A 26,768-nucleotide genomic window follows, 5' to 3' on the forward strand; every position below is an offset into this window, starting at 1 on the left:
CTGTTACATGACGGACTCGCGCCGGTTAACGGTATTAACGCTTGGTGTATCGCCTTTAAGTTGGCTGCCTGTAAGTCTACGGGACATCGGCGCGAGTTTTTGTTCATTTCGGTCGGCCACTTTTGAACGTTATCGCTCTCGTCGTTGAAGGACGTTTTGCTGGGAAGAAATTTGTGGCCGAGAGTGATGGTTGCGTTGCGGCTCTGGAAAATCATATGCTTGTCTCAAAGATTAAGCCATGCATGTCTAAGTACAAGCCGCTAGTCGGCGAAACCGCGAATGGCTCAATAAATCAGTTATGGTTCCTTAGATCCACTCCATCCTACTTGGATAACTGTGGTAATTCTAGAGCTAATACATGCACTCGAGCCTCGACTGCCCCGTCAAAAGGGCAGAAGAGGTGCTTTTATTAGATCAAAACCAGTCGGTCCGCTCCTTCGGGGGCTACGACCGTCCCATTTTGGTGACTCTGGATAACTTCACGCCGATCGCACGGCCTTCGAGCCGGCGACGCATCTTTCAAATGTCTGCCTTATCAACTGTCGATGGTAGGTTACGCGCCTACCATGGTTGCAACGGGTAACGGGGAATCGGGGTTCGATTCCGGAGAGGGAGCCTGAGAAACGGCTACCACATCCAAGGAAGGCAGCAGGCGCGCAAATTACCCACTCCCGGCACGGGGAGGTAGTGACGAAAAATAACGATACGGGACTCTTCCGAGGCCCCGTGATTGGAATGAGTACACTTTAAATCCTTTAACGAGGAACCATTGGAGGGCAAGTCTGGTGCCAGCAGCCGCGGTAACTCCAGCTCCAATAGCGTATATTAAAGTTGTTGCGGTTAAAAAGCTCGTAGTCGGATGTCTGTCTTCGGCCGGGCGGCGCCGCTCTGAATCAAGGGTGCGCGTTTTCGCTCTGGGAGACGGGTGTCAAATCCCGACTCTCTTTACGGTCGGACAACATCGCCGGAGTGGTGGCCGGTGGGTCGCGTTGTATCGGTTCGCGCGGCGTTTCGTTTCTTTTCCTCTTCGGGGTTCGCTTCGTTGAGGAGGGGCGTTCGCTCGCGTTCAGTTGACGCGATCCGCTCCACCCGTCAATCGTTCGGGGTGCCCTTCACCGGGTGTCTCGGGCGGCCGGCAACGTTTACTTTGAACAAATTAGAGTGCTCAAAGCAGGTGTATCCCAACGCCTGAATATCGCAGCATGGAATGATGGAATAGGACCTCGGTCCGATTTTGCTGGTCTTTTCTTTTGGACCCGAGGTAATGGTCAATAGAGACGGACGGGGGCATTCGTACTGCGGCGACAGAGGTGAAATTCTTGGACCGCCGCAAGACGAACAACAGCGAAGGCATTTGCCAAGAATGTTTTCCTTGATCAAGAACGAAAGTTAGAGGTTCGAAGGCGATCAGATACCGCCCTAGTTCTAACCATAAACGATGCCAACCAGCAATCCGGCGGAGTTACTCCAATGACTCGCCGGGCAGCTTCCGGGAAACCAAAGTCTTTGGGTTCCGGGGGAAGTATGGTTGCAAAGCTGAAACTTAAAGGAATTGACGGAAGGGCACCACCAGGAGTGGAGCCTGCGGCTTAATTTGACTCAACACGGGAAACCTCACCAGGCCCGGACACTGGAAGGATTGACAGATTGAGAGCTCTTTCTTGATTCGGTGGGTGGTGGTGCATGGCCGTTCTTAGTTGGTGGAGCGATTTGTCTGGTTAATTCCGATAACGAACGAGACTCTAGCCTGCTAAATAGGTGACGGGTTTTATCAATTGAAACCGAAGGGGGTACGGAGGCGTCGGGATCAGGTGGCGGCGGTTTGGGTGGAAGGGGCCGGGTTCTTTAGCGGGCTTCTTTCTGCTGCGTGGATTCGGTTGGAGGGATTGGGAGGAGTTGGCGTTCGCGTCGGCTTCTTCTTTTTCTTTCAGTCGGGCTGCGTAGTGGGGGGGGGGGGGGGGGGGGTTTTGCGGGGGCTCGGTCTCGGCGGTTTCGGTCGTCGTCATCCCCGGCGATTCTCCTGCTCTCGCGTCCGTCACAAGTCTTCTTAGAGGGACAAGCGGCGTCCAGCCGCGTGACAGTGAGCAATAACAGGTCTGTGATGCCCTTAGATGTCCTGGGCCGCACGCGCGCTACACTGAAGGAATCAGCGTGTTTCACTCTCCCTGTCCGAAAGGACCGGGTAACCGCTGAACCTCCTTCGTGGTTGGGATTGGGGACTGCAATGATCCCCATGAACCAGGAATCCCTAGTAGGCGCGGGTCACTAGCCCGCGTCGATTACGTCAATCCTTTAGAGGAAGTAAAAGTCGTAACAAGGTCCTTTAGAGGAAGTAAAAGTCGTAACAAGGTTTCCGTAGGTGAGACCTGCGGAAGGATCATAAACGAATGTGTTCGAGACGGTTTTCTTCTTTTCAGCACACACGTTCACGCGACGGTTTAAAAAGTGCTGATTCGATCGCTGTGGCTTTCGAAAAGGCTTCGATGGATGTGAAAAAAAAGAAGACTGCGACGAGCAAAATTGCCGACGAAAACGAATTGGGCGGAGGATCCGCGTTGGTGCTCCGCACGCGTTTGATTTTTGTCGTGTTTACTTTCTACGTGCCGTTGCAGACCCTTTTTCGTCGTGTATTTCTAGGTTTCCATTTTTAAATTGTCGAATCGAAAACAAAAGATGATTTTTAATTAAATAGAGTTTAAATTAAATCTTAGCCAGTTTTTACCTTGACGCAAGTTTTACATTGGAAGAATTGCCGAGGGTTTTCCTTTTGTTTCTTCCATTCTACAGCATTGGACTGAGTAGCAGCAACTTGTACATCTAGCAAGCTTGTAAATTCAGTAAGTTCAGCAAGACATCTTTCTTGAAATTACCTCGAATGTCTTCGACGCTTTTTAACTTCTCCGCAGTCTTTGTATTTCCTTGTTAAGACAACCAATAGTGGCAACGTTATTAAGATTCCTTCTGTACCAATAACAATCAACATCGGCCACAATTTTTGGAACCTTCAAACCTCTCTTTTCCTGATAACCGTTGTCCTAGCAATACGTTAGTACAGAAAACATGTTGAACAATTATGATTAAAATGGAAAGACGGTTCATACTTGCGGCAGATGGAAGTGATGGCAGAGTAAGGTGGGAGAAAATTCAGCGTCTTCTTGGGTCGATCTTTGTAACGGATTAAACTCCGGTTCAATTTGTTTTGCAAAGTCCTCGTTCTGTGCAGGGGACTGTTTGTCGTACTGTTGATCGCGTACACCGATTAATGTGATTTCCTGGACGTTGTAAGGTTGTCGATCGTAAGAAGTGCCAACCTGCGACTCCGATTGTCTATTACTCATGAATGGATTTACGACATCATGGTGGATGTGATTGTATCCGTGGATTGGGATCAGCGGAGGGGGAGATGTCATTCTCCTGTTTCACATGTTAGAAGAGAACTAACGTTAAAAAGGATACAATTATAAAGTGTCGTGTTTTTCTTAGAGTCGTTAAAAGAAGCACAATTTGACGTATTTATGTGGGAGTCACAAAAAAACGGAGGGTTTCAGCTTTTCTGAAAAGTTGTTGAAGAAAGTTGAACTCTATTCGAATTTCCTGAACAGCTGCATCGGCTTACGCGTTTCGGCATAAAAATAAAGTTTTCTATGAATTTTCTAATTTTCTTATATGCGTATGTATTCACTTTGTTCTTATTCGGCATTTATAACTGTAATGTTTTATAGATATAAGGTAACTTACCCTTGCAAGATATTCGGTTAGTAAACGAATTTTAATAGCATTACTTACAGAGCAATGACGTTTACATAAACGAAATTTCACTAACAGTTGCACTTATCGACTCTTTGTTATGTTTGCACTAAAATTGCAAAAGTACTCCCCACAGGTGGAAATTTCCAAAATAAAGTAGATATTTGTTGTGGATAAAGTCAGAAGGCGTTAGTTTGTCAGAAAATGGAGTACTCACTATGACGCCACAGTCCTGCTTCATTGGCCACCAGAATGCGAGTGACCTGACGCCGCACTGACTGGCCCAACGAGGACCATAGAAAATTTAAACAAAAAACAAAACAAAAAATGAATAGAGGGGTTTGGCCTTTTTTCCCTCTTGTCTGTGGCTTAACGCGCTATACCCGTTCACATTGATGTTTGGAATAGGAGAACAAACAATAAAACAGGTAGTTTCATATTTCAAAGTTAAACTTGAAATTCTTTACAAGTGCCATGTGACTGCTGTATTTGATTCCATACATTTCTGACAAAGAATTCCACATACAACAATATAACAAAGATAAAATCTTGTTTAACATCTGTTTTCTCGGGCTGGATGACATTCTAAAAGGACTGGGAATTGAACGGGCAGTTGGCCACTTAAGGTTGTATAGTTTCTTCTGCCGACGTTTCCTTCCAGTGGTTTTCTCGTCGTGGTGAACTTTGTTACATCGGTTAAATTCTGCTTTAAACAAAGCTAAAAGGAGAAAATCATTATCGGTTGTGTGTTTACGTAAATCGAAAACAAAACTAAGTTACAGGTGAGTTTTTCCTAAAATACTCCATCAGACGAATCGTCGGGTCAGGAATTTGACGTGTGTCCATTTTATCTGAAATAAGTGGTGAAAGGCACCCGACTAGTTCCCAGCCACGAACAATCAAATCGTAGACCAGAATGCATACCTCGATCCGTGATCGAACGTGAACGGCGAATTAAATACTTCAATCACTACTGGAGGTGCACTTTCCCAATCTTGCAATAATGTTGCATAGGCATCCCTACTCATAAGCGAGAAATCGCTGGTATCATCAAGTGGCACTGCGAAAACCATCGGTCTAATCCTGGTGCTGATCACACGAAGATGAAGTTCTCCAGACCGATACAAGGAGAGTAACCTTTCTATTCTCACTATTTTGTACTGATTTTGGATAACGTTGTTTTGCACAGGTAGATCAAGTGTGTACATCAAATCAATCGCTTGCCGAAGAGGTTGACATTTTTCTTTGAAGATGAGTTCTTGGATATGTAAAGGGTTTTCAAATAGAAGTTGTAATCGGTCCGAGATGGATGGTATTTTAACAGGGCAACAATTGGTGTCTTGCATCCTCGATGTCTTGATTTGGAATACGAAGACGATTGACGAACTCTGGCGAACGATAAAGATGAAAGTCCAGACTCGTGGATGAAGTCAAGTTTGCGGAACGGAAACCCTTGGAAGACTGACACAAGACGAGACGGTAAGGAAAAAAAGGCATATTGACCTTCTCGTGTTTGTTGACTGCTGCAGCTCGTGTTATTGGTGGGTCCAAAAGTCAACGTACCGTTCGCTTCTAGATTTTGTTGTTCCAAAATTTATGACGACCTCTCTGGTGGCTATTCTTGGAAAGAGATTTTAATCGAGACTGTTTCGACAATAAATTTATGGCACATATGGTGCTTTATAATTTTGAGACAAACCTCTGAAAACTGTGACAAAGTACACCAAGATAATGTTGTATGGAGGGTAGTCTACGTTTTTATACTTCTATCACGAGCATCTTCGTATAGCATTTACGTCCAACTTACGAATTTTGCATTTGGAATATCAACATCTGCAAAAGAGAAAGAAAATGGTTTTATAAAATTCATTTATTTGTAATGACCCTAATGAAGATTTCAACCGCCGTCGTTCTGCGAAGTGCAGCTTTACGACATCCTTATCTTTCCAAACAGTAATCAACATGGCAGTGTAACTTACGCCTGATTTACAAGAAGGTTACATTCCTAACAACGAAATAGTTACCATAATTGTTGTCCTAGTTTTCGTCCAGACTAATTTATATTTCTTCAGCATTGTACAAACGAGTCTTCAAATTCATCTGACCGGCACAATTTATCTGGTAACATGACCTAACACGGTTATTCAGCTGTCTTTTTTGTTCTGGGTAACAAAATCGGAACGACTCCATTTGCCTGCAACAAAATGGCGTCGCAAAGCCCACCACTATTATCACGATCACAAAACATTTTCTCTTTTTCCATTATAAATATGCTAGTTTCATTGTGAACGTTTTACAGTGTTTCTTGATGTTAGCTAGTTTCTAACCATGTGCATATTGAATATCTGAGCTGAGTTATTTAATATGGACAAGGCTGTAATTTAACGCGTTTCATTACCCGAGACAATGTATCAGAGCCCATATCTGAAATGACAAATCTGCTTCTCTTTTTTTTTTTTTTTTCATTTTCTTTTGCTAACGACTTTTATTTTCTTACAAGGTCATCACAAATGGAAAGAGAACCCCAGGGGTTTCTCAAACGTTGCAGCATTGACGATTGTTAGTGTATATCGTCCAAACGTTTAGTTGGAAGCGATGGCTGAAGGTGATAAGTTGTTGGAAAATTGAGCAGTTACCCTTATCGGTGTATTTCAGCATATGTTGTCGATCGTTTACTTGAATCCATCACACAAGTCGAATTCTTCAGTCCATTAAGGTAATATTCCCAAATGGCATTAATTGTTACTGAATTTGCAAATAATCGTGATTCTGCGAAGCTAGAACATTCTGCCATAGCACGTGTTCGAACTTTTTCATGTCGTGTTCACGATTCAGCCAGTTAAACTTTTACTTATAAGTCTTTTGTTCGTACGTTAACATTAGCTGGAATTTGTAGAAGGGATATTGCTAACTAATTCATGATAAAGACGTACTTGGCTTTGTTTTGTTCTTCAAACAATTCGTAGTAGAAAAAAGTAAGGTTTCAACGTAAAACCTTTAGGGATAACATGGCGTTGGGGCATCGTCCATCTGTTATTACAGTGTGCAGTTAGATTTCGTCTCTCTCGCGTTTGTTATACGAGTGTGGTTTTTGCAGTCCTTTCTTAACCTTTTCAAGTTACCAGGTAGTGCTCAAGGCTAAGATCGTTTCATGGACGTGTGATTTTTTTTTATTGTTATAAAAGGTGGCATCGGGTGTCAAACAGTTTCAGGAAGACGCTATCAATTGTAGTTTTTGGTTGTACAGTACCTTACAAAATTTCATTCGGATATTCATCTGCCTCTATGTTCCTGAGGATAATTGATTTGTTCATATTGTTGATGAACGTTTACATTTTCATCTTCTACGTGCATCCGAAGGTAAAAGGAGTGCATTGAAGCCTGTCGTTATTGAATGATATCCGTAGGGTTTTCTGAAAATTAACTTTATCAAGTTGTTGTCCGCACATTGTTAAGCAACACTTAGTTCTGCAGAACGTAGTTAAAAGAGAAGGGTCAGTTGTCGGCGGTGATATATTTTGTTAGTATGTACGCCGTTCTTTTATCTTTGTGTATACAAATTTTACACTATTTACCCTACACTAACAGTTCTTGGTATATTTATTGATATGTTAATTTCATTTTCATCCAGGTTAGAAAATGGAAAATCAGTCGAGAGGAGGAGGGCGTGGTGCAATGGCATATCGAGCACCTCGAGGAGAGACTACACTTCGTAAACAAGTGGGCAGTGGCCGCTTATCGCTGGGTGCAATCCCCAAAAATAGCGAATCGCCAATAACTGAATCATGGAGAAGGGCATCTCCTACAGTCTACCAATACCAAAAAGGATATCGAGGGCGAGGATTTCATGTACCAAACTCAATGCCACATCAAAAGCAAGGCAGTCATCGAACTTTGGATTTTGAATACATCATGAAGTTGGCAAGGGACAATGCACAACCATCGGAAGTGATACATTGTCTCGGCGATCCCGAAAATGATTTAGCTCTCCAACTTCAAGAAAATTTGAGCAATGTCGACTATTTGGAAATTATTATAGTCGCCTTTGGAGGATTCTGCATGAAAAATGGAGCCTCGCAATTCAGAGACAGTTTCGTTACCGTCGTGAACATATTAGCGGCCCAAAAAATATTTGCATACGTAATTTCAATGATCATAAACATTCCCATGTCTCGGGCCAAAAATTTGCCGCCGAAAGAGGAACGTTTGAAACGCCTGACCACCGCTATCTTTCAGCTGACGACGGAAATGTTGGTCTTGACGCCCGCCTTGAGTTGCCACGCTTTGGGCGAGAATTTCTTTAGTGATATCATTTCATTGAAGGCCATGCCTTCGATCCAAAATTTGAATGTCACAGATGCCTTTGATGTTCTGGAAGGCGGGATTCAACAGTTACAGGTGAAGTAATTACGACAAGATACTTCGCTCGCATTATTTTGCTTAATGTGATTGTTTTACGTAGACGGCATGGAGTCAACACATCCCTGTTGTAGTGAACAAAGACGAACGTCGCACTCGCAGGGAAAAGTATCTGGAAGAATTGATTCTACAGGACCCGCCCAATGATTTCCGGACGCTGAATGTAATGCCCAATTGGGAGGATGTCTGCATGGATTTTGAGCCTTTCCTCCGTCCGAATATTGTCAAGGGCAAGTATCCAAACATTGCGACCTATCTGGACATTCAATTCCGCCTATTACGCGAGGATTTCTTTAATCCATTACGCGTTGGATTACTGGCGTACAAAAGCCAGACGGATAAGAAATATTCACGGATACGAAATCCGGACAACATTCGTCTTTACTATGAAGTTCGAATTCTGGAATACCATATGCACGAAGAATGTTATACGATTCAATTCTCTAACGCCGGATTAAGGAGAATCGTCTGGGAGAACAGCAAACGATTTCTTTACGGATCGCTCCTTTGTCTGTCCTCAGATAATTTTAAGTCATTCCACTTGTTCACGGTTTTGGACCGGAATCCGAAACTTTTGGAAGAAGGCAAAATAAAAGTCAAATTTGAAGGCGGTACTTTATCGGCAGCTCTCAAAAAGCAGAAGTTTGTCATGGCGGAATCAACAGTGTTCTTCGAATCATACCGAAGCATCCTAACAGCTTTACAACGGATCAGTCCTACTAATTTTCCGTTGGAAGACTACATACTCGGCCGAAATACTTCACCAGTAGTCCCTGATTACCTCAATGCAAAGAATGTAAGAATAACTTCAAAATAATAAAAAAGATATTTGTCTGTTTAATTTGAATATTGGTGTCGATTAAACTTAATGGTGTCGTTACAGGCTCTCTATGATTTGAGGTGTGTGAGTTCATGCGTACGCCGTGGTGGGTGCGCATGTCGTGTGTGCGTATTTGCGTGGCTACGTGCGTGCTCACGACCGGCAACCTCGTGCGTTATCTGTGATGGTAAAGGAGGCAATTCACAAGTGGCCGAGATTAGTGATGATGATGATGATGGTTCCTCTAGTAAATCGAAAAAATTCATTTCCCTATTTCAAAACAATGCCGTTTACCATTTTATTTATTGTTTTTACGATTTTCAGATGAGCAAGCAGGCAAACTCCGTGCGCAAGAAGTTCCCATTCTCGAACCAAGCTTGCGTCCTAATGCGAATGAGCTGGGACTGGATCCTAGTCAGTGTACTGCATTGTACGCAGCGTTGACGCAAAAAATTTCTGTGATTCAGGGACCACCAGGAACTGGGAAGACGTATTTAGGTCTGAGAATCGTCCAAACTTTACTAAAAAACAAACAGCACTGGAATAACGGACAATGTCCACTATCATCGCCTATTTTGGTTATTTGCTACACCAACCATGCTCTAGACCAGTTTTTAGAGGGCATATCCAAATTTACTCACAAGATAGTGCGCATTGGTAGTCAAAGCAAATGTGCGGCCCTTGAGTCTTTTTCGTTAATGGCCTGGAAGAAACAGCCAGGGCGATATCCACATGGGGATACAAGAAAACGGATTTTCGAAATAAATGACCAACTACGCGAGATTGACAAGTACCTCGTTTGTTTTCAGTTAGAAGAAAGAGATATGTAAGATATATTGATCTAATAATGGTATTTGCTTGACAGGGAACGAGATGTCCTCCGCGGTGTTATGATGGTGATGCATTCACGTGGACTGATTCACGAAGATTCACTGCTGTACATGAAAATCATTCCAAAATCTCTGCATAGGGCATTCGAGGCTTTAAAGCATTCAATGGAGAGATCCGGCAACAGAGATTGGACCGCTTTGGGATGTTGGCTCGGAATTTACAGGAACGAAGACCTTCAACAGCTTTTCAACTGTTTTAGTAAAAATAGTTCTGAAAAGCATCATGCTACAAAGAATTTGCCTGTAGTTTCACCAACGGAGGAAAAGGAAACAGCAGACGATCAGTGGGATAAGGAACTCATTGAAGAAATCCAAAGTAAACCAATTATAATAATTCGTAAAGTACGAATGCAAAATCTCTAACTTTTCCCGATTGTTCTCCTTCTAGCTAATCGTAAAGTAGAAGACGACGACCACTTGGCGTCTGTAAAAGCGCAGGCAGTCCATAGACATTCTGAGCCAGAAGATGATGCCCTTAAAAAAGTGTTTGTGAAGTTCAGCTACAAGTTCAGTGAAGACGAAACATTGATTAAGGAGTACAGAAAATCTTTGGAAACTGCGGAAGGAGAAGATGTAGCTTGGTATGAATTTCATATTCGAGAATTGCAGAACAGAATTTTACTTCTGCGCCAGGTGCTTCAGACGGTTTCTACGCTAAAAGAGAAGCAACTCGATGAGTGGTACACGAACGATATAATGCGAATCCCGTTGCATATTCGTTGGATGATGTACAGTTCCTGGAAAGTCAAAGCTCTGGACATTCAAGACAAGCGAATTACCAAACTTGAAGACAGCTATGTGAAACATGCAACACGATTAAAAGACGTTCGAACTCTGGAATCGGCTGAGATCTGCCAAAACGCAAATATTGTAGGATTGACTACAACAGGAGCAGCTAAACAGAGGGCTCTCCTAAACCATCTCAAACCAAAAATAGGTTAAACGGCTTATTCGTGTATCAATCCATTCACATCCCCGCATGATCTTATTTTTCTCTCCAGTTGTTGTCGAAGAAGCAGCGGAAGTTTTGGAAGCCCATGTAGTTTGCGCATTGTCATCGTCTTGTCAGCAATTAGTTCTCATTGGTAAAACGCGTATATTGAGTCAGGTTGCATTGTGTATTCATCACGGACTTATTTTTCCACAATTCACAGGAGACCATCAGCAACTGAGACCGCCGGTCACGGTCCATCGTCTAGCCAAAGATTTCTTTCTAGACGTTTCGCTGTTTGAAAGGCTGATCAAGAATGGGATGGAGCCTTGCATTTTGGGCGTTCAACATCGTATGCGTCCCGAAATAGCTCGTTTAATTGTCCCTGCTATTTACCCGACGTTGGAAAATCATTCTTCAGTTTTGAATTATCCCGCTATACGAGGCTTGGCGTCAAATATTTTTTTCCTGACACATTCCGAGCAAGAAATAGGAGATCATGAAGGCAAAAGTCATTTGAATACGTATGAAGCGCAGCTTTCCCTGGCTCTGGCTCGACATCTCATTATGCAGGGATATGCGCCCAAGCAAATTACAATCCTCACTCCGTATTCCGGCCAACTTCTTCATTTTTTCAAGATACGCCGAGAACAACCAGCTGCTCAGTCTGTTCGCATTTCTGTAGTGGATAACTTCCAAGGTGAAGAGAATGACATCATCATCCTTTCCCTTGTGAGGAGCAATGAGGATGAAAACATAGGATTTATTCGCATCGAGAATCGAATTTGTGTGGCACTGTCAAGGGCTAAACAGGGATTCTATATGATTGGCAATATGCAAAATTTGCAAGGGAAGAGCAAATTGTGGAATGGTATTAGCAAAATGCTTGAAACAGATGGGCAACTAGGACCGGACTTCGATTTGCAATGCGGCATTCACGACGTTATAACAAAAGTAAGTTACACACTGATTCCGTCTAAATTTGTATTGCTAAATTTTTTTTTTTTAGGCGCGTAAAGTGGCAGATTTTCCACCAGCAGGTGGATGCATGGAGAATTGTGCTGTAACTATGGGCTGTGGACATGTTTGTCCCAGGATTTGTCATGTTAATAATCGGGGTCACACCCAGTTCAAGTGCAAAGAAAACTGCACCCGTTTTTGCCCTGTCGGACATCCATGCCCAAAGAAATGTTTCGCAGATTGCAATCCTTGTGTGGTGCGAGTGACAAAAAAACTTCCCTGCACACATGAACAAATCGTATTGTGCCATAAAGACCCAGCCAAAGAATTTTGCCAGACACCTGTTTGGAAGGTAAGTTGTATTAATCGATTGCTGATAGATCATCTATTCTGCAATAATGGAAACGTTTGTAGATTCTACCAGCTTGTGGCCATGGAGTTGATTTATTGTGTGGAGCGTCTGTTTCCGAAGCTGTATGTCCCGAACCTTGTGGAATGACTCTCGATTGTGGCCATATATGCCCTCTTTCTTGCCACAAAAGGAGCTCCCATGAAAACGTGAAGTGTCAAGAGCCTTGTCAACGTCAATGTTCTGATCATCACCCATGTACGAAGATGTGCTTCGAAGATTGCGGCAAATGTCACGTCAAAATGACGAAAACTTTTCCATGCGGCCACGAGGTGAAACATCTGTTTATGGTATTGTTTTTTGGTTGTCACATGTGTTCCTTTCGAATTTCAGGGGGAAGTAGAATGTAGCGAGCCTTTAGGAAACGTCAATTGCAACGTAAGAGTCATGAAAACTCTGACAGAGTGTGAACACGCAATTGAAATTGAATGCAGCAAATCGACTGATGGCTATAAATGTAAGAAGCCGTGTGAAAAAAACATTGTGTATGGATGGCCACCCATGCAAGAAGCGCTGCTTTGAACCGTGCGGATGCTGTTCGGTCAGAATGGTAAGGCAGCTTAAATGCGGTCATTCGGCGGTTGTGGAGTGTTATGTGGATCCTATGATGGTTAGATGTCGTATCCTAAAAGAAGAATGTCCGTTACCTGTGTGTGGGCATCGTGTGGCCCTTCATTGCGGGAAAGACCCGTATCAAGTGGTTTGTCCCCTCCCTTGCAACGTACAGCTCGAATGTGGTCATAGTTGCACCTTGAGATGCCACACTCGTAAGGATCCAGACCACCAGGAATACCAATGTAAGAAACAATGCGGGAAGACGAAACAAGGCTGCAAAATGAATCGTAAGTGCGGCAAGAAGTGCTTTGAGGACTGTGCCCCTTGCAACGAGAAATGGAAACGAACTTTGCCGTGTGGGCATTCAATTTTTACCGAGTGTTATCGCAACGACGAAGATATATTTTGCCCGTAAGTTGAATGTAGCATTAAGGTTTCAAACTCAAGTAATGTTCTTTTGTAAATAAATCGCACAGGAAAATGATGACAAAGGTTATCCCGGAATGCGGACATGAAGCGCAATTAGAATGTTCCACTGTACCAACTCGGCTTCTTTGCAAAGAAATGTGTAATTTGACGTTGCCTTGCGGTCATGCATGCAAGAAAAAATGTTGCGAACCGTGCAATCAAGCCGACTGCAACGAACCGGTAACAACCTCGCGATTGAATATATGCGGTCACTACGTCACTTTGGATTGCAAAAGCTTTCATGCAGGTAAACTCCGTTGTGTTGCTTCTACGTGCTTATTCAGCATTCGATTTGTTGCTTTTAGTTGACGGAATCCCGACCGAAATCCAAATGCAGTCGCATCTGAGAACCTGCTCGAAACCGTGTAATGCCACGCTTGGTTGGATGCATCGCTGTAAGGGCACTTGTGGCGGATGTTTCAATGGAAGAGTTCATCGCGCGTATGATGACAAGTGCGGCCGTTCTCTCGTCTGCGGACACATCTGTGACGTCAACTGCAGTCTTACTTGCCCACCGTGTAGAAAGATATGTGAATATTCATGCTGGCATAGCAGATGTCGACATATGTATAGCGAACCTTGTAGCGCATGTCAGGTATTCATGGTGTTCTTTTTTTCTCGGTTCTATGATGGATGTTTTTGCAACATTACCCTTAATTGTAGGAGCCATGCGAATGGAAGTGTCAGCATCAAACGTGTGGAAAGAAATGTGGGGAGCAGTGTGATCGCACTAGATGTGATGAACCTTGCAATAAGACGTTGCCGTGCGGTCATTCCTGCATAGGATTATGCGGTGAAATTTGTCCTCGGCTGTGCCGCGTTTGCGATAAAGATCAACTGACAGATTTCATTTTACTTGGTAATGAAGAAAACGACGATGCAAGGTAAATTATATCTCAGTACCGATGTGTTCCAAGCCGATTTCATATTGATTGCTTGTATTCCATTTAGATTTATTTTCTTGCCGGAATGCAAACATTGCATCGAAGTAGATGGAATGGATCACTGGATGGCAACCGACGGAGACGGCCAAATCCAGCCGAAGCGCTGTCCGCGTTGTAAAACGACTATTCGAATCTGCATGCGCTACGGCGACATAATCAAAAGCACATTCGAAGATATATCAAAAGCGAAAAAGAAAATTGTGCTGTTGAAAGGCAACCCCCATTTGTTCTTCGAAAGGGCTGCCGCCCTAATGGAGAATTGCCGAAGTCTTCTCAAAAAGTGCCAGCCGCTTAACAGTCCGATCGTCATGTTTGTTTATGAAAGTTTCTGGGATATTTGGGCACAGTTAAGACCAAAGATGAAAGGCAACGGAAAGAAAGTCAAGCCGTCGATTGGGTCCGACATACGTTTTCGAATCGAAGTCAATCTGAGTGTTATCGAGAGAGTGCTGGAAATGATGGCAAAAATGGTTGTGAAGGTTAATAACCCGCACGACTCCCGTAGACCATTAGTGTCTACTCCTGCGCCAACGACAACCCAGTCGATATACATGGCCCCGGAATTACGTGATGAATTGCACGCTCTCATTCAGAAATTGCTACTTTCTCTGTTTGAGAGATTCCGGATTTCCGTAGAAGAACATCGAACTGTCGAACGTGAATTGGAGCGATTGGAATATGTTCAAGCTTATTTTGTTCTGAAAAGCTCTACACTCTTTCCAACCGTTGGGGTAACATCATCCGAAAACCAAGTCATACAAAAATTTCTAATGAACAACGTTCGAGTGCTGGAAGATGGCGGAAAAATTGAGATAGAGTCTGCTTTGAAAAAATTGGGAGCCAAACTGAAAACTGGTCTTGGAATTAGCGACAAGGAGCGCAGAGAAATTGTTTCGGCGATGGGAATGTCACAAGGACATTGGTTTAAATGTCCCAACGGCCATATTTATGCCATCGGAGAGTGTGGAGGAGCTATGGAGGAAAGCAGATGCAACGAATGTAACGCTGTTATAGGAGGACGGGGTCACCGATTGCGCGACGGTAATAGTTTTGCTGCGGAGATGGATAATGCCACTCGCCCCGCTTATCCATTGTAAGCATGAATTCATTTTCTTATTTGCCTCCCTTTTTTTATCCCTTTTTTCTTTTCGTTTAAACTTCTTAATTTGGAAACAATTGCATGTTCTAAGCATGGGTTTAAATTTAGAACGCAAGTAATGGGGGATAGCAACTGCTTTTTTTTTTTTACAAAACACTTTGGTTGTTGAAACTACCAAATTATTTTTTCTTCGTTATCTTAAAACTAATCGATTTGAACTTCGGCAGTTGCAATAAAAAATGCAACTCCCGTAGTTATTTTTGCACTTCCATCCTTTTTAAAAAATTATCAGTAAAAATTCGCTGATGTCTTCCTAGTTCACTGCTATCTCCTGTAACGAAAAGCTTTCTAAAAAAAACCTTGCTTTGCTACCACTTAGTTAATCTAGTGTTGTGATTCGTTAACTTAGAAAAGTTGTTTTAAAACAGGAACAAATGTATTGCGCGATGAAAAATGAAATAACATAGATGTAAAGACAGCTAGATCGAATATTTTCTTTTGTTATTGCACATCTTGATGACAATCGAATGTCTTCGCACTTTCAATTTAAAACTCACTCCTCACTAAAACAAAAGTTCTACAGAATTGGATTTGTCGTGGCCACCGTTACTTGGAGTGATTCTGTTTAACATCCAACATATTGGGTTTCAAAGGACACTTTCACTGTCATTTCAAATTAATTACGAGTTTATTAATTCAGTTTTTTGTTAGAAATGAAACGAGAGCATGACTTGGAAAAACAAAAAACAAGTAGGAATGGCGTGGTGAATGCTAAAGCGAAAACATCTGTCCAGAAAATGTTTTATTCCAATGGATCGGATGGAAGAATTTGTACCACCTCTTCTTGGACTGTTTCAGTTTCCGCCTGAGCAAAACTAATTCTTTTTTCGAAAGCTTTCGTCTTACTGAAGGAATGCCTCAATGACGTAGCGTCCGGCGCCTTCGGATTTGAACCTTGATCGAATATCTGGATCAATGGAGTTAGTTTGCGGACGCTTTTACGACTGGTCTGCGATGCATTGCAATCTTCAGCCACTACATCCGGTTTCGACTCGTCAGCCTTCATGGAAGGTTCTGATTCCTCCGGTTTCAACTCGTCAGCCTTCTTGGAAGGTTCTGGTGCCTCCGGTTTCAACTCGTCAGCCTTCTTGAAAGGTTCTAGTTCCTCCGGCTCCTCGACTGCCTTGGATCGTCGTCAGCAGCAACACAAGAATATTCAATCACGTCCTCCGGATTTACTGCGCGTTCGATTTCTTCGAAACAGGGCACAGAGATGGGGCTGCTGCGAGGTATGTCGTACCCAGGCGACGGGCATTTCACTTTAGTTTTTAAAGGTAAGAATGGTTTGAGTTCCTCCAACTCTAGATCCTCTTTGCTAACATTCCCGCAAGAGATAACCGACTTCTTCCTGGCAGGTTTCTCATTTTCAAGGGATAGTGTCAACTCGGAAGAGTTTCGAGATGATTGGACTGGAACCGTAATGATGTCTTGGCATGGATCAGCGGGTGTTGGATCGAAGTATTCCGGCTGAACGAGGCCAGGTGATTGGGGTTCCACAATTTCAATTACTGTAGCTTCGTAAGTATATGCGTTTTCGGAAACGAAAGCTTCTTCCTGGACAGATTTTTCACCTTCTAATTTTCGAGATTCGTGCCGTTGGAGGACTGAAATTACGGGCACTTCGGCCACTTCACGTTCGGTGAGTTCCACCAACTGCTCTTCTTTATGCATCTCCTCTTTCGACTGATGCTCTTGGCGCTTCTGTTCTTCATTAATCACATCGTTCTGTACCGTGAGATGTTGCTGGTATGATTCGAGAATCAGCGACGTTCGAGCTGAACTTTTCTCCGATGCCACCGCACTTTCGTTGCTACTTTTGCGACTGCGTTCGTTAACGCAGAGCTTATCCTTGTCCACGGATTCCCCCTTGCGTTTCATACTGATTTTGGCGGACATAAAGAACTGTTTCAGCATTGCTAATCCGGATTTCCGACGGGTAATATCCTTCGTCTTTTTACCGCCTTTCTTTTTATCATCTAGCGATTCGGGATCTTCGTTGTCGTCAGCACAAGCTGCACCCTGTTGTTCACTGGAAGCTACAATAACGTTGTCCACCTGTTGATTTCCTTCTGGTTCTTTTTTGCAGTCGATTTCATCCGGAACAATGTCTTTTTTATCTACCACATCGTCGACGATGTTCTCACAGTCGACCCTAATCGTGTCCGAGGCCCGTTTTGATAGAATATCGTCCTTTTTAGGGAACAAAGTTGCGTCCTCGTTAACGTCGACATTTGATTGGGAAACTGATTTCTGTTGTTTATACTCAACAGCATTGCAGGCATCCACAAGACTGTTCATGCTTTTGCTATGTCTTCTAGAACTGCTGCCCGAATTAGGCGTTTGCAAGTGAGATAAAAGCTTCCCTACGCCGAAACTGGTGGGCAGTCTGGGAATGGTTGGTAAACCCTTCTTTTTGTTAACTGTTTTAACTGGTTCGATCTTGGTTTTCGCCACATTTTCAGAGCTTTGGCTGTTTAGCAGCAAGAAATTCGAAACGCTCTCGCTCAGTGGTCGAACTTGTTTTACGTTTTTCTTTCTAAGTTTAGGAGTTTCGCTGATTTTTTTGTCATCTTCTGTTTTATCTTTCCCGTCCATTCTTCATTTGGCGATAGTTCAACGCGGAAAGATGACCGATTGCTGTCATACGTGCTGTATTTTTTCCCGTGGCCGGGTATGAAACCGAGCGAAAATTTTGAAAATGGGCTTCCCATTTTCTTGTCAGTCGTTTCACGCTCTTCTGTTGTAAGCAAAACGTCGCTCATCGTTGATTTAGCTATACGATTTCGATTCGAAACGGGAGAATGAACATTCACGAGAGGGCCGGAAGATCCCGTTTTTGATTTCTTGAAAGTTGATCCTTATCGTCGCAATACGATCGACGCTTGTAACCAAAGTTCGCACGATTTTTCATCTGTGGTTCTCTGCATTTAAATTTGAAAAAAAAAATATGTTTGAACTAAAACATTAACGTAGCGATTAAGGAACTCTCTACCAGCCAGTGAGGTCCAGTGTGGGTAGAGATTTGAATTCCATTCCCGACGCCGAGTGCTGGTAAAACATCGTAGACCAGTCCTAAATCGAGACGCTCGTGGAATTTGCCCAACTTTAAATAATCGGCTTCGGAGCGATAAAATAAAAGTAGGCGGGCATTTAGGACGCAGTACCACCGACGCCACATGGAAATGAGCCGCTATGACGTAAATAATTTTTATCAATTCAACTGTTATATTAACTTTAAATATGCCTTACCTTTTTTCCTTTGTGTTGAAGGTATCCGCATAACTTGTTGAAAAAAAAACAAAAATCTTCATCCGTCTTTCTTCTTTAATTGTTCTTGCAGAATCTGCAACGGTAGTGAGGATTCCAATCCTCGGGAAACCATCCGTAGAGAGGTGGGCTCCTATTTTCAGGGTCAAGATCCAAAATTCTTTTCAATTTCTCAACTGCTTTTCTCCAATTTTCCTGACGGATATGAAGTTGAAGTTCGTCCGCCAAATCCCTGGTCCGCTTCCGCATTTCCCTGTTGAAACGCCTCTTTTCCTTACGCCAGTTGTGTTCGTCTTCTGAATCCTCAGAATGGGCTTCTGGGCTTCGGTAGGATTCCAACATGTCATCACAATACTTGTCAGCTTCATCTCTCTGCTTTCGTTGTTCTTCAGTCACTGCTGGATACAGAAACTCCTCTACCTCCTTCTCCCTCTTAATTTCTTCTTCTTCGTCGGTGCTTTCGACTTCACCGTCTTCGAGCTTGCACTTTTTTCCGCAGGCTCTTCCTCTCCCATGGTCAATTGCGAAGTCATCGCTACTTCGATGGTTTGGGCGACGTCCCACTCGTTCAATTCAACAGTGCTGTCCGAATTCATTTCGTAATCAAGATCACTAACCACAAACTGTTGAATATCTGCCACTATGTGTCACGAGCTTATATAGTCCCTTCTGCCCGTAATTAAAGTAGAGAAGAAGAAATCCAAATTAAAATCCAGCGGTGTATCGAATAGGCTTCCTGCGATTTCTTTTTGGACGTCCGGTGTTCGAGACCGTTTGAGGATCATCTTTTTTCCAATTTTCTTGAGAAGTTCCAGAATCTTGCGAATTCCGTTGAATGCAATCCGTCTTCATTGGTAATTCCATAGAATTTGGTTTATTTTCCGTTGCTTGAAATTGCTGGTTTTCAAACTCCTTTCCGGTGTGTATTTTCATATCTTCGTCCAGAAGTGCGTTGTTTATTACAGAAGGGTTTACGATTTCTTGGACATCACACAAATCACCAACCTCATCTATAGGCCTATCCACATTTTCTGACAAATCAATAGTTTGAGTAGAAATCGTTTTACGAAATCGACTCTCAAACTCAGAAGACGACTCAAATGGGGGACAATGCTCTGTCTTCCAAAGCATTGTTTCATACAAAGGTTTTAATCTGTTAACGTGAGTACGTTGACAGATATAAGAGTTATCCGCTATATCTACAGTATTATTAGAATATACTTTCACTATCCTATATGGTCCTTTATATTTAGAAGTAAATTTCCTGTTATCCCCGTCTTTAACTACACGAATATCCAATAACACTCTATCGCCTACCGCATATCGTCTTTCTTGGGCGCGTTTGTTATATTGTTCCCCCTGACGCTCCCTAGCTTTTTCGCTTTCTTCTCTAACCCTTTGGAAACTATAACGCAAACGTTCCGCTAAATTACCTACATAATCCGAAGAAGATTTAAATGTTTTTGGGGACGCATCAAGAAATTCATTAATTGGAATATTGGGATCCCTACCGTGGAGTAAATAATAAGGGGTGTCAAGTGTTAAGGCGTGCACCGAGCTACGATAAGCAAATAAGACGTCGTCTAACATATCTTCCCAATTGGAATGCTCTCCATCCTTTAATTCTTTCCTTAACATTGTTGTTAATGTCCTATTGAATGTCTCTGTTTCCCCATTACTGGCTGGATTATATGCAGTTGTTAACCTTTGATCAATCTTTAATTTCTTACAAAAATATCGAAATAATTTTGAAGTGAAATTGGTCCCGCGATCAGAAAGAATTGCTTTTGGCATCCCATGACGTACAATAATAGTCTTATATATTGTAACGACTTTGGGTTAAGGTTCGTTTATTAGACTCAGTTCGTAAGATACAGCACTAATCACAGGTGACAACTCACTCGACTATCGAACCACTATGACACGGCAGCTCGATGAACGTCTACTTGACTACTGTTTCACTACTTAACTAACTAGCTACTGACTACCAACTACCACTCTGGCTTGTCAGAGTCGAGCTTTTAAGGCTCCCGACATCCGGCCAGAGCGGCAATGCTAGCCAACGCCTGACTTGCAGATCGCTTATCATCATGCGATAGGCGACAAAGTCCATTGGCGCTACATCCCCCCTCCTACCTACAAGCATGGGGTGTCTGATATGTTGACAACCCCAAACGGAAAGGGTACAAAACTACAAATTTTATTTCTACTGGTTAGGCCAAAGTGCCTCCATTAAATAAGGCTATTTCCTGTTCGGCGATGAGGTTCTTATCGCCTTTTCCATCGTCGATGCTCTTCCTTCTCGACTGCCCTCTCTCCTTCTCCAGCTCATCCCTCAGCTCCTGTATCTGCCGCTGGAGCTCTTGCATCTCATCAAGACCTACTGCCCCGATGGGAGCTTTCTCATTCTCCCGGCGTGCATCCTCATAGCCTCTTTCGTAGGCCGTTTTCACAGCATCTGCATGGAGTTTTGCTTTTTCGAGAAACTACTCGCAGGTCGTGATCCCGAGCACGTACAGCCTTTCGTAAAGCGCTGGGCTTAACCCCCTGAACAGGTGGTCAATGCAAACTTCTTCCGCCATATCCGGTTGCACGATGCGGCACAAATCCATAACGTCGTGGAAGTACTCCGTTATGTCTTCGTCTTTCCCCTGGACTCTCATCCGCAGCTTCCTTTCCATTTGTCGTTTCAAGTTTACCGCAACAAACTGCTTCAAAAACAACGTCTTGAGCCCAGGTACTTCCCTCTCGCGCGCTGGCTGCCCTTGCTCCCCCAGGAATCTCTCTCTTCGGTCTTCCCAATGCTCTGGACGCGCGTTCCGCGCCTCAAGGCCTATAATCCATTTGTAGGCCGCTCCCTCGAGCGACACGTCTATCGCTCTCGCCAAGTCATTATTGGTCCATCTGTTGTGGCGACCGATCCTTTCAAAACGATCAATCCACTCCACAGCATTTTCCTTCGCCGTGCCGCGGAATTTCTCCGGCTCCTTATACTGGAAGATCGGCCTCTCCGCCATGTCCTCCTCCTCTGCCAGAAAAGGATCCCAAGCTAGTTCCTCTTCCTGGGCTATGGACTGCCGCCTTGGTGAACCCCCGACACTAAGTCCACTTCTTTCCGGCCTGATCAACACCGCTGCGTGCGGCGTGCTAGACGCTCGAGGTCGTAGGCCTTCGCGCAGGGTTCTTCTTTCAAAGTCCGCTCTTCGCTCTTCCGCCGCGTCGTGTTCTTCCGTCGACAGCTGCCTGCTGTCGGCACCCGACGATCTCTCGGTGATGCCAGTGGTGTCGGCTTCCACACCGACCGCGCTTCTCCTGTCGACAATGCCTACCGCTTGCACTGACACTGGACGCGCCCCTTCTTGGTTTTCGGTCACCGTCTCTTCCGTCTCGAACAAGTTGGTTTCGATAGTCTGCCGAACCCGCGACCCTTGATCGCTGCTAACGGCCTCCGCCTTCCTCCGACTGCTTTCCGCCGGAATGGCTTGTATTTCGATCGTTTCCTGGCTTACGGGCCCTGCTACTTGCGGGATGAACGACGCAGCGTCGTCTACCAGACGTTGCGTATGCAATTTCCGGTCTCGGTTGACACTCTGCTTTTCCTGTCGTTTCTCTTCTCCCACTTCGGTACGTTTGTCGACCTCGCCCCCAACACCACGGGCAACTTCACGATGCTCGTGTGCCGCCGTCAGCTCGAATCCACCTCGTCCCGCAGCACACCTGGTTTCTTGTCTATCTGACACCTGGTGACTCTGAGCATCCGCGAATTCCTCACCCTGTGGTTCGGAATCCAACTCAAACTGCGTCAGGTCTTGGATATCTCCTTGTTGGGCCGCCTCTCCGGTCACCCACGTACCATTGTGCCCGAAAGTGAGCTCACTCACCTCGCCAGGGGGACCTCTCGACCGCCCCTTAGATCGCACTGATGTTGCACCTGCCTCCTGAAATCTCGTTGAAGATCGCGCCGCTGCACTTAGAGGTGTCGCCGGCCTCAAACCCGCGTAATAGGTTTGAATCTCCTTCGCCGCCTCTTCAGTCGCCCTTCGACGACCCCTTTCCCCAGCGTCTGAAATCACACCTCTCCCGTGTGGCATCCAAACGAGGACCCACTGCGACTCACTGCTAATCACACGCTCTCCCAGACCGTTGTTGTGGCCTCGTGCCCAACAATAAATTGCTGAGTTCGACTCCCAGAGACCCCTCACAACAAACGCCTACCTGAGTTAAACGTGCAGTTGACCAGGTAAGAACGCAGGAGCATCTCCACCATGTAACGACTTTGGGTTAAGGTTCGTTTATTAGACTAACTTCGTAAGATACAGCACTAATCACAGGTGACAACTCCCTCGACTATCGAACCACTATGACACGGCAGCTCGATGAACGTCTACTTGACTACTATTTCACTACTTAACTAACTAGCTACTGACTACCAACTACCACTCTGGTCAGAGTCGAGCTTTTAAGGCTCCCGACATCCGGCCAGAGCGGCAATGCTAGCCAACGCCTGACTTGCAGATCGCCTATCATCATGCGATAGGCGACAAAGTCCATTGGCGCTACAATATACACTCAGCTGTTGTTAACGCAGTTTGATACTTTAAAGCGACTGCTTCCACCCATCGACTAAAATAATCAGTAATGACTAAAATATAACTATTTCCGTTAGGCGAAATTGGCTTAATAGGGCCTAAAAAGTCCATTCCAATTACTTGGAAAGGCGCTGTAGCTAATTCGTGGGGAAATAAATGTGCTCTATATGTGGAGGAAGTGTTAGCTATACATATTTCGCAAGCTTGGCAATATTCTTTAATATCGCTCCTCAAGTTAGGCCAATAATAATGATTTTTTACCTTTAAATAAGTTTTATAAAATGCTAAATGTCCTCCCATCGGTGAATCATGTAATTCCTTGAGCACTAGATGGCGGAGCGATACAGGTAACACCAATTGATAATTTACTTCGCCGTAGTGATGTCGATTTGCGATATTTGATATAAATATCACGATACCGATATATCACACAATTTTATCGATATTTTTTTGTAAACCGATACGATATTTTTTGAAAAAAATGAAAAATCCTGCTTTTTAAATCGAACATCAACACCTCATGATACCAGCCTACCGCGCTACCTAACAGACTGTCCTACTTTTAATGATTAGGATTCGCTAGGATTGAAATTTTAAAACCTTAAGCAAAACATTATTTAAGTAGAATGTGTCCCATTGGAAAGATGTAACCGATATGATATTTCTGGCTTTTTATTGTGAAAGTAATTTTTGAAGCTATGTGAAGAAAAAATTTTTGTTTATTAACGTATAATAATGGATTTGAACCTTCAACCTCTAACCCGTCAGATTTGCTGGCTGACTGATAGACCACTACACACGTATAATATGCACGAAAACAATTGAAAAGGTTTGTTGAGTTTCCTAGAAAATGTTCCAATGTAATGTAACCGATGATATGATTGTGGTCTACAGCATATCTATCCCCCCGTGTAAAGTAATTCCACAATAAACTTCTATTGTTTCGCATTTTCGGCAAATTTTTAGACATTAACGCAGCAAAACTAGTAGAATTAACTACGCAAATATCGCCTGTCAAAGGGCTTTGTTTACTAAACAAAACCATTACCCTAATTCTGGTATTAAGGCATTGGCTAATATCGTAAAGGTTTTTATATCTTTTGTTAAATGGTGTGCGAAATCCTGATTTGGTGGTTATTGTTACTGATAGATGGCATTGCGAAATATCGGTATCATATTCACATATCGGATTTTCCGATGTGATATATCATATCGGTTTTAGTCGTGTTTTTCGATACGATATATCGATAATCGACATCCCTAGCAGTTAGTTCAGTAGCGTGGATGGAGAATAACGCGTGGCTGGAGGAACAATTCTTTCTTTCTTTTAAATGTAGGTGTCGCTGGCCATGGCTGGTTGCCACTGGTGACAGTTTACGGGTCGTTGTGAACGTCCCTTACACACCTTTGCTTCGTTTTATTGAGTATTCTTGTGGGGAAGGTAAACATATACACAGAGGTATAGCAAGGGATAGACAAGGCGGGGGAGGGGGGTATACTTCACACGGCGGGTGACTAAATTCTTTCGAATAATTTTGTTTCCATTAGGAAGGTTATGAGGTAGCGCGCTATTTTCTCTTGAGTGTGTTTAGGGATTGAGTTGTTGAGTCCTAGTAGTGTTGGTGCTTCCAGAGGGACGCGGAGGGGGTTTAGCTTTATTTCCAGTTTGTTCCTTGCCTCGTTGTATTGTTGACAGTGGAGTAGTACGTGTGCTGTGTCTTCTTGTGTTGGGCATCCGTGTGGGCAAACATCCGGAGTTTCTGCTTCAAATCTGCTGATAAAGTGGTTCAGCCTATTGTGTCCACTACGAAGGCGTATCAAGGCGGTTTGTATATTCCTTTTTTTGTGGCTGTGCCATGGTAGGAAACCAAATGCCTCTCTATTGATCACAGCCATGTTTGCTGACAATAGTTTCAGTCTGCCGAATGTGATGTCTCTGTGGTTTGATTTGGCAGCTGCTAAGTTTTGTTTAATGTCGATTTTGTTTATTAGTGTGTTTCCAGAGTGTGCTTGGCATTTTTGGATGTTAGTGGCCAATTGGTCAGCGACTTCGTTTCCTGGGATCCCTGAATGTGAAGGAATCCATGTCAGTATAATTTTAATTCCTGACGAGTTGAGGTAATAAATTTGTTTTATGATTTCAGATGTAACTGGGCTGGATTCCCATTTGAAGTTGGATAATGCTTGCACAGCAGACTTGGAGTCAGTAAATATGGTAGTTGATTCGATCTCTTGATTGTTTAGGAAGTAGAGAGCTTGTCTAATGGCATATAGTTCAGCGTTGAAGCTATTTGTGAACTTTTGGAGTAACCAGGCTTTTTCTTCTTTCAGTTTAGGAATATAGAAGGCGCAGCTAGCAGTTTTTTTTTCTTCACACACTGAGCCGTCAGTGTAGATTTCTAGGTGGTTGATGTCTTGATTGGGTCTGCGAGAGTTGAAAATTAGGTTTGTTTGTGTTGAGTTCTGGGCTTGTTTTTTTGTAAGTGGGAAGAAGAATGTAGGGATGTAGAAGTGTTTCCATGGTGGGAGTGGTTCGACTTCTGGTGTATGGGTGACTGGTTTCCTAAAAAGATTTTTACCAGTTGGGTCCATTTTTCTTAGATAGCTGATGGCTGATGGGGTGCCGTTAGGTTTCCACTCTTTCTGGGTTTCTGTTAATTGCTGGATGGTGTTGTAGGCCGGGTTCCATGGTTTTTCGTTTAGCTTAAGTATGTAGTTGTATGCAAGCTGGTCCCATCTGTCCTTGACGGGGTATATGCCGGTTTCAATATTTAGGAGGACTTTTGGGGTAGATTTAAAGCAACCAAGGATAATCCGAAGGATCTGATTTTGGGCCTGTTCCAGTTTTCCCAGTCTTGTTTTGGTAATTCTTGACAGTATAAAAGATCCATAGTCGTAGGTGCTCCGGACCATGGCTTTAAATATGCGAATCAGTAATGGGGTTTTTAAAGTGTTTTTTCCATACGTTAACATTCGTATTAGGTTGGCCCTCCTGTTCATTTTGTTGATGGTGTTGTTGATTTGCGCCTCCCACGACATTTTTGCGTCGAATATGATTCCGAGGAACTTGAATTGCTTTACTTCCTTGATGGTGGCTCCGCTGAGCTTGAGTTTAAGTGCTGGTTCCTCGTTTCTTCTTCTATTAAAGGTGAGTGCGGCAGATTTGTCCACCGAGAATTTGAATTTCCATTTAATGGCCCATTCTTCTATCTTCTTCAGCTGGTTTTGAAGGGGGGTTTCCGCAGCTTTTTTTGTTTTTGTTGTGGTGTAGATCGCTACGTCGTCCGCAAACAGTGACACTTCACATCCATTGTCTGGCGTTGGGAAATCAGCTAGCATGACATTGAAGAGGAGGGGACTTAATACGCTTCCCTGTGGTACTCCTTTGGAAATTTTTCTCTCTTCCGATAGGTGATTGTTTACCTTGATTCGGATGCTTTTTCCGGTAAGGAATTCTTTCAACCATTTGAGCATATGGCCTTTAATTTTTGCTTTTGTCAATTTGAGTAGGATCCCTTCTATCCAGGTGTTATCATATGCCTTGGAAATGTCCAGGAAGATTGCAGTTGTTGAGCTCCTGTTATTAAATCCAGATTTGATTGAAGATTCA

The 26,768-nt window shown here is 43.6% G+C and overlaps 1 long non-coding RNA gene and 2 pseudogenes across 1 annotated transcript; 1 reads left to right on the forward strand and 2 right to left on the reverse strand.

The window, feature by feature from the left end:
- Positions 1–2,599: 2,599 nt before the first annotated feature.
- Positions 2,600–2,899, reverse strand: LOC130702406 (uncharacterized). Its single transcript, XR_009004304.1, has 3 exons — positions 2,871–2,899; positions 2,723–2,817; positions 2,600–2,633 (listed from the first exon to the last, which is right to left on the reverse strand). It is a non-coding gene; the product is annotated as an uncharacterized LOC130702406 (long non-coding RNA).
- A 3,384-nt stretch (positions 2,900–6,283) lies between these two features.
- LOC130702405 (NFX1-type zinc finger-containing protein 1-like) lies at positions 6,284–15,850 on the forward strand (annotated as a pseudogene).
- A 175-nt stretch (positions 15,851–16,025) lies between these two features.
- LOC130702487 (uncharacterized) lies at positions 16,026–18,229 on the reverse strand (annotated as a pseudogene).
- Between the last annotated feature and the right edge of the window lie 8,539 nt (positions 18,230–26,768).

Source organism: Daphnia carinata, chromosome 6 (assembly GCF_022539665.2).
Source record: "Daphnia carinata strain CSIRO-1 chromosome 6, CSIRO_AGI_Dcar_HiC_V3, whole genome shotgun sequence".
NCBI lineage: Eukaryota > Metazoa > Arthropoda > Branchiopoda > Diplostraca > Daphniidae > Daphnia > Daphnia carinata.